The following is an 8,760-nucleotide window of genomic DNA, read 5'->3' as shown; positions in this document are numbered from 1 at the left end:
TAACATTCCCACCTGTGTTTCTATAATGGACAAGCGTGTTCTTCCTTTCTTCTCATTACCAATTGATAGGGGTTTGGAAGATGAAAGAATGACACTTTTAGAAGAAGAAACAAAAAGCAGTTCTGGTATCATTTGTGTGTTGCAGGACCTCCTAATTTTTTGTTAATTGTCAAAAAACTCTGAAAGTTAAAAGTATCTGTTCATTCATTTTTTTATTTCTCCTGAAAGTGGGAAGTAAGATCACAGTAAAGCACTTTCTCTCTCTGGATACATGTTCTCATTGTACTAATACTGTATTATTAATTTCTAAACCGTTGCAAAAGCGTAGAGTTTGGCAGAATGCTAATTATTTCTTTCTTGGCTTAACAAATACATTTGGTCATGGAAAAGAATTCATTTCTGGACTATCTGGGATATTTGTCATCATCTTTTTTTTTTCAGTAGTGATGCATTATTATTACAAAGTGTGAAAATTTTCATTGAAGAGTGACTTTATCCAAGACATTATCTAATGGAACAGCTGGTACCCTTGTTCAGACTGACCCTGAACCATAGAATAGTTCGCAATTCTTGTAGACCTTTGATTTGTCTTTGTTATAAACAGAGAAGGGTCTGACTCACTTATATTAACTATTTAGCACATCATCTATTGTTATGTTTGATGAAATATTTCCCATGAACTGAAGGTAGAGTTCTTCCATATACTGAGTTTTAAATTACATAGTTGATTTAATCTCAAACATTCTTGACTAACAAAAATACTCTCAAATTGCACCCTCAAATTCATAACTTTTATGTATCTGTATATATACAGATATAAATATATATCTGTTTTTAGATAATTCTACTCTTTAGCCCAATGCATAAGCAGATTTGAATTTTTAATCTTATTAGTTCCAGAAGACAAACCTAGCAGTGTATAAAGAAGGCTGAGCCAAGTTTGATGGTAGTTTGTGAATATTTCTGACTCTGAACAGAATCATATACCGTTTACAGTTGTCTTTTGCATGCAGGTGCATTGTGGGAAAGCAACCCACCTCTGAAGAAGTCACAGGAATCCTTTGCTTCAAGTCTTTTAGAATCACGTAGTAAGAAATTAACAATACTGTATTTGTTTTCTTTTTAATGTTTCTCATATTTCTTATTCTCATTCTGTAGGAATGCATTCTAATCCAAGGACACATTCTCATACATTCATTAATCCTTGTGCTCCAAAACGATTCACATGAAAACTCAAAATCAGATGGTTTCATGTGTTCCAACTTAGCTTTTGCTAAAACAGGGTCATCCTTGAACTTGTCATCTGCTGAGGTATTGAATTCCCTATTTCACTCAATTACATGATCTTAAGAATGTGGCCATTTGCCATTTCTGTCTCAACTTTTGAACACATGTTTTTACATATAACTGTTCAGCCTCAGTTATAAATGACCTGCTGGGAAAAAAAAGTAAATCATTTTAAGGAGCTACCTAAGTAATACATTAAAATGTTATTTCTGTTTAAAAATGAAGTATTATTAATGTAATTTTTCTGGTGATGACAAGTTTCAGATCTTTAAAGCATGCTACTGTAATATGCGAGATACAAATTAATTGTTTAAAGAGTAAAATTTAGTTCCTTTAGTTTTAAGAACTCTCATATATTTAATGAAGTTTTAATCAGGGTGATATTTTGAGAGAAAATCAGTTATTTTTTTCAAATTTAAAATAGTATCCTAATGTGGAATAATTTAATTGTAAAAAATTATTTCACATGTGTGTATTGTGTTACTCAGTTTTCTCCTAAAAATGAAGTGGCCAGATGTTAGTTTCAGATAATCACAATTAAATGGCTGAGTCAAGGTAAACATAATTTGTCTTCTCTGCTGGACTAAAAGCTCCTTGAGGGCACAGATTGTTTCCTGTTCATTCCTCAGAGGGAGAGATGATCAGCACAGAGTCTGCCGTAGAGTAGATGCTCATTAGATGTTATTGAACTTACCTGAATCTTTATGTGACCAGATATAAAACACCTGTTTTATTTTTATCATATAATCTTCAAATAAAAAATAAAATATAAGCTCATGCTTTGTATTTATACCATAGCTTTCTGTTTTCTTTTTTTTTTTTTTTTTACTTTTCAAATCATTTCCATGTAGTTGTACCATTTGATCCTTTTGGAGTGATGGGTCTAATAAGTCTTATCAGTCCATTTTTCTTATTTGAAGTCACACTCCTGGTTAATTAATTATGTGGCAGGAACTGAAAATTTGTTTTTTTTTTCTTTAAAAACTTGTAGACAGACATAGAAAACAAACATGGTTACTGGGGGGAAAGCGGGTTGGAAGGGATAAATTGGGAGTTTGAGATTTGCAGATAGTAACTACTATATATAAAATAGGTAAACAACAGGTTTCTTCTGTATAGCACAGGGGACTATATTCAATATCTTGTAGTAATCTATGGTGAAAAGGAATATGAAAACGAATATATGTATGTATATGTATGTCTGAAACAGTATGCTGTACACCACAACTGTTGACACAACATTGTAAACTGACTATACTTCAAAAAAAAAAAAAAGAATTAAGAAAAAAAACCTTGTAGGCCCTTTACTCTATACTTATTCACTGTTTTATGAGAGGTATGTGGGATGAGTCAAATTGCCTCTTTGTAGAAAGACTTATTATTTCAATTTGGAGATAAAGAGTGCTGAAAAGACTCTATCAGTCCTAAAGAAACAACAGGAAAAAAGCTGACAAGCTGGAAATTAATGACCTTTGAACCCAGGAGAGAACTAAAATTGCAGGGCAAAACAACTACCCTGAAATATGGGGAGAGACAAGTGCTTGCAAAGAAAGATGTTGCCAAACTCTATATAAACCAAAGGGAAGATTCAGCCTGGAAATTTTCAATGAATTGCTAAAGGCTGAGTGGGAGTGTGAAGTCCCTGGGGCTGCAGACATGTGTGTGTGTAGAGGGTCACAGTCTTGTGAAGGGTTTTCCTCCAGGAATTCCTCTAGGAATTCACAGGGAAGGTTGGGGAGAGGTCTAAGAAAACTTCCTTTGTAATCCTGGCTGGAACAGGGGAGGGAACAGAAACCACTGCTGAAACACTACCAGATTTATCCTCTGTATCATCTCAGAGGAACCAAAGCCTTAATATGCAGGGAGAAGGAAACTAAAGTGTAGACTAAGGCCATGGAGGGAGTGGGACTGGGACCCTGTAGACCTAGTGTTACCCCTGGAGAAGGAACGGGAATACTAGAGATAATCACAGCCCCAGACCCAGGTTCACAATGCCTCCCTAAATCTGAGGCTTAATCAGAACATCAGACAACACCTCCTTCCCCTTTTCCTGCAGCTTCATTGCCCTGTCGAGTGTCAAATAAAATTAAGAGTAGAATGCAACTGGGAGAGCTGCAAGAGACAGATTCTCTGTCTGTTGCACAAAGAACAAAAACCTAAGCTAAGTGTGAGACCCAAACCCAAGCAGGAAGGAAGCTTCAGACCAGCCTAACTCCTGAACAGACTGATACGAACCCTACACTAACGGCCCAGCAGAAGGAAAGGTGTACCCATCTCCAATTGTAACTATCTCAGTATCTATTGTCATGTACAATACATCCAATTCTAAGCAAAAAACTTTAGCATGCAAAGGGGGAACTAAAAACACAGTTTAAAATGACAAAGGAGTCAACAGAGTCAGACTCAGATATGACTTAGATGTTGGAACTGTCCGATGGGAAATTTAAAATAGTTTTGGTTAATAGGTTGAAGGTGCTAACGGAGCAGGGAGACAACGTTCGTGGTCAGGTAGGTACTTTGAGCAGAGACATGGAAACTATGAAAATGAAAATCTTAGGAAAATAATTCAGAAACAGATGAAGAATGCCATCAGCAATTTTATCTGTAATTTTATCTGATTTGATGTAGTTGAAGAGAGCCAGTGAGCTTGAAAATGGGGATAGATCAACAGAAATTACCCAAAGTGAAACACTGGGAGAAAAAAATGCATGATAAAAAAACAGAACAAAGCATCTACGAGCTGCAGACAACACCAAATAACCTAACATATGCATAAATGGAATTCCAGGAGAACAAAAAGAGAAGAGGGCAGAAAAAATATTTGAAGAAATAATGAGTAAGAATTTTTCAAACACCCAGCACCTATGAACATCCTATTCAAACTTCTGAAAGCTGAAGGCAGCCAAAGAAAACGATGTTACATAAGTGAACAAGGATGCAAATTACAGCAGACTTCTCATTAGAAAGCATGTAAATATGAAGGCAATGAAATGCTGTCTGTAAAGTTCTGAAAAGGAGAAACCTGACATCTCCCCAGTGAAAATATTTTTCAAAGACAAACAAAAGTTGAGGTAACTCATTACCGCAGGTCTACTCTGCAAGACGTGTTAAAGGAGGTATTTGGGTGGAAGACATATGATATCAGGAACTTGGGTTAATACAGAGAATGAATAATGAAGATAAAGTGGATTTTTCTAAATTTTTAGTTCTAAAAGCTAACCACGTAAAGGAAAAATTAAAACTGTTTATTACTTAGTAAAAGTAATACATTGTTACATTGTATCTGAGGGGGTATAATACTATTTGAAGGTAAACTCATTAATCATTAAAAAGTTAAATATTAAAAAATAGTATCAAACCTCTGGAGAAAGACACTGTGGCCACTGCTCCTGACTCACCACAGTTCCTTCCTGCCGAGGAAGAAGTAGTCAGGAAATCATGCCACAGTCACGTGGCAGCCACGGCTTTTACTGATACTAGAAAGACACTGGTGGAACCGGACGTGGTGGTTCACTGAGTGAGAATTACCCTAACTGTCCCCCACGTAAATTCCCTGGGGAAGGTGTGTGCTGACTTGATCAGAGGCTCAAAGGAAAAGAACAGTAAAGTGAAAAGATGGGTTTGGATGTCTTCCGAGATTGAGAATCATTATGAGAAAAACTCTTCATGGTGAAGGTTCTAAGACTTGCCGCATTTCCAGATGAGGATCTGTAAGCGATACACTGTCTTGTACAGCCGTTCCAAGCATGTTAAGCAGATTACTTCTGTCCTTTTTGAGTCAGGAGTAGAGATTGAAGTCATCATTGTAGTTGCTTACATCGACTATTTTAATAAGTTGATTATTGGTTGTTTAAAAAAGAGATATAAATAATAAGTAACTTTAGGAGATAAAATAGAATCATAAAATCATTCAGAGAAGGGAGAAAGTAAACAAAAAAGCAAGAAAGACCAAATAGAACAAGTCGAAAACAGCAAGGAAGTAGATTTTAGTCCAGCCGTAACAATAATCACTTTAAATGTCTAAATACATCAGTAAAAAGGCAAAGATTGCTAGACTGGATTTAGAAAGAAGACTCGGTTATGTGTTGTCTATGGAAGACTCACTTTAAATATAGAGAGATAAATAGATTGAAAGTAAAAGCAAATACAGGTTACCCCCTCTATCCAAAAATAGAGCGTTCCTGTGAAACCTCTCATAAGCCAAAATGGCTTACAGCGAAGAAGCAGTTGCCTTAGGACACATCTTGCTAACAGATGCAAAAATTAAATTGAGATAAAGCACAGATGCTCACGGGCACATTTCAAAGCTGCGGCAGCTTGATGCTGAGATGCTGAAGGTCTCTTGGGGAAGGAGCTTGGTGGTGCCCTCTCACTGCTGGGGGTGTGCTACCTCTATGCTGCGAAAAATGCTGAACACTAGTTCTTTTTTATTGAAGTATAGTTAATTTACAATATTATATTAGTTTCGGATGTACAACACAGTGATTCAATATTTTTATAGATTATACTTCATTTAAAGTTATTACAAAATAATAGCTGTATTCCGCTGTGCACTACAATATATCCTCGCTACTTATTTATTTTATATGTAGTAGTTTGTATCTCTTAGTCTTCTGCCCCTGTCTTGCCCCTCACCCCTTTCCTCTCTGCTTTTGCTTTTTGCCATTTTTACAAAAGCAAAACTCCTCTGCAGATTCTTTCAGTTAGCAGAAACAGGCACTAATATAGGTCTTTCATAAAAAGGAGGTGGTGTAAAGCAAACTTTCAAAAAGCAGAGGACACCTTACCAATCAAAGGCTGTCACCCATCTGCCCCACCCCCCCGCACACGAAAACAAAAACGATAAACAAAGCTAGATTAGCTACATTAAATTCAGTCAAAGTAGACTTCAGAAAAAGGAGAATTATCAGAAATAAAGTAGAAGATTACATAATGATAAAGTGGAAGGTTCTACAAGTGGACATAGCAGTCCTAAAGGTGTACACACCTAATACCAGAGCTTCAGAATACAATGAGAGAAAAACTGATGAATCTGAGAGGACAAATAGACAAACCGATAGTTATCAGTGGTGACTTGAACATGCCTTTATAGTTATTGATAGAACAAGTAGGCAGAAAATAATAGGAATATAAATGGTCTGAACAACATTATCAACCAACTTGACAAAATTGACATTTATCACACCACCAGCAAACTTCAGAATACACATTCTTCTTAAGTGCACATATTTTGTGACCCATATTCTGGGTCACAAAATAAACTAACAAATTTAGAAGAACAGATGTGATACCAAGTATGCTCTCAGGTCATTTAAAAATTATATTAGAAATCAATGAAATAAATATGTCTGGAAGATTGCCAAATATTTTGAAATTAAGCAATATGAATCCAAAAAGAGGTCTCAAAGGAAATTTTAAAATATTTTGAACTCTCAACAATAGGAAAATAAACAAGCCAATTAAAGCAGGGCAAATGACCTTAATAGAAACCTCATCAAAGAAAATATACGGATGCAAATAAGCATATGAAAAGATGCTCAACATCATTTGTCATTAGGAAGTTTCACATTAAAACCATTACATGCCTATTCAAATGGATAAAATTAGAAAAAAAAACAAAACAACCCTGACAATACTAATTGCTGGCCAGGATGAATAACAAGAGCTCTCACTATTTGTGGGAATGCAAAATAATACAGCTACTTTGAGAGACAATTTGGCAATTTCTTACAAAGCTAAATATAGTCTTATACAACACCCCTTCCTACCAATCAGATTCCTAGGTATTTATCCAATCGATTTTAAAACATGTCCACACAAAAGTTTGCACATGAAAAACAGACATTGTATCATCCTTTAGGCTATAGTAACTTCTGAAAAAAATTTTGTGTTGCTGGATTAGATAGTATATGCACATATATATGTGCATCATATGTAAAACACACACACACACATATATATATAAAATCAAGAAGAATAAGATATCTTGAACATACACCTCTACAGTTCAGAAAAAGTGAAATAGATAAATCACAAATCACAGATTTTACTGTTTGTTGTAGTACAAAGTGGTTAAAGAGAATCATTCCTGGAATTTTTTTTTCTTGTCTATATATTACCTGGAGATTAAGTAGATTTATTACCTGGGCTCTAAGTAGTGAATTAACATATGAAATGAAAGGTTTGAACCCAGCTAGGGTAAAAGCCAAGAAGCTGGCCACCATTATTCCCTCACTCGCTATGAATTTCCTCCTTCAAATTCCTGGAACTTTGTGTTTTAATTTGGTAGGTAGATTGGGAGATTATGTTTAAACCATTAAGGGATTTTAACTGGAGAAAGATGAGAGCTGAGGGGTAATTGTTCCTGGATGACAGTACAAGGTGCTATCAAGCATTCAGCTTCAACTTGGATAATCATTTATTTTCTCTGCATCTAAAGTGCCAGCTGTAATCCTAATCAATTACGTGTTCCTTTCCTGTTACTTTTTCGTTTTCTTTTTCTAATAGAGTGACTGGGGCTTTGGTGGGAGAGGGGAGCTGAGAGGCATAAAAACCCTATTAGTCATAGAGAATTATTTGTTGTATAGAATTACTTATTACCGATGGTGAACTGTTTTTATGGGCCATTTACTAAGACTTGGAAATGATTTACCTGGTGTAGGAGGAAGGCCATGGACACTGTACAGAAAGACCTGGCTTAGAATCTCAGTGCGTTCACTTACTACTTACATAATCCTTGGCAAGTCCACCTCTTTGAGCCTCAGTTTCCTTTTCTCCATGGTGGGGATAATAATTCCTGTCTTAATGGAGCTGTTGTGAAGAGTAAGTGAGCTCATATGATAATGTACGTGGTAGCCACTTAATGCATTCTCGTTTTCCTTCCTTTATGACGCCTCACACTTCTGTCCGCAGGCTCATTCCCCCTGCTCCTTCTGGCTCTCGAGGGTCCTGCACTATGTCCCCACTGTGTCTGTTCTGCAACCCTTCTTTCATCCCAGGAAAAACAGCTCAGCTGTAGTCCTCCAGGCTCCTGCAGGTCTCAGCATGCTGACGACTGTCACTCCTCCTCTCCTGCCTGCTCTAATGGTCATTGAGTGCAATGTTAAACTCTGTGGATGTATGTTTACTTACTTAATTAGCAATTAATAACATAATTAATCATGTCTACTTAAACTCCACAACTATGTTATCCCTATTTTACAGATGAGGTGACGAGACTTAAATGAGATTTCCCTCAGGTCACATAACTAGCTAATATGACACAACCTGTCCACTCTTGGTTGGCTCCAAGTTACCCAAAGAACCCAACATCAGCTTCTCAGGATGGAATACAGTTCTGTTCCTGGTGGGGTCTCCTGTCCCTCCACTCTAAGCTTCAGCCATGCTCAGAGCCATTCCCTAAGCATTCCATGCTCTTCCATGCTTCCCGCCTTTCCACGTGCTCTTCTTTCAGCCTGCAGTGCCTTAGTCTTC

At 36.4% G+C, this 8,760-nt stretch overlaps 1 pseudogene; it reads left to right on the top strand.

Moving 5' to 3' along the window:
• Positions 1–3,705: 3,705 nt before the first annotated feature.
• On the top strand, positions 3,706–5,158 carry LOC140690161 (small ribosomal subunit protein uS10-like; annotated as a pseudogene).
• The last annotated feature ends 3,602 nt before the right edge of the window (positions 5,159–8,760 follow it).

The sequence above is a fragment of the Vicugna pacos genome, chromosome 29 (assembly GCF_048564905.1).
Source record: "Vicugna pacos chromosome 29, VicPac4, whole genome shotgun sequence".
In the NCBI taxonomy this organism is placed as follows: Eukaryota; Metazoa; Chordata; class Mammalia; order Artiodactyla; family Camelidae; genus Vicugna; species Vicugna pacos.
Note: the sequence above shows the minus strand (reverse complement) of the source record. Positions and strands in the feature narration are given on the sequence as shown.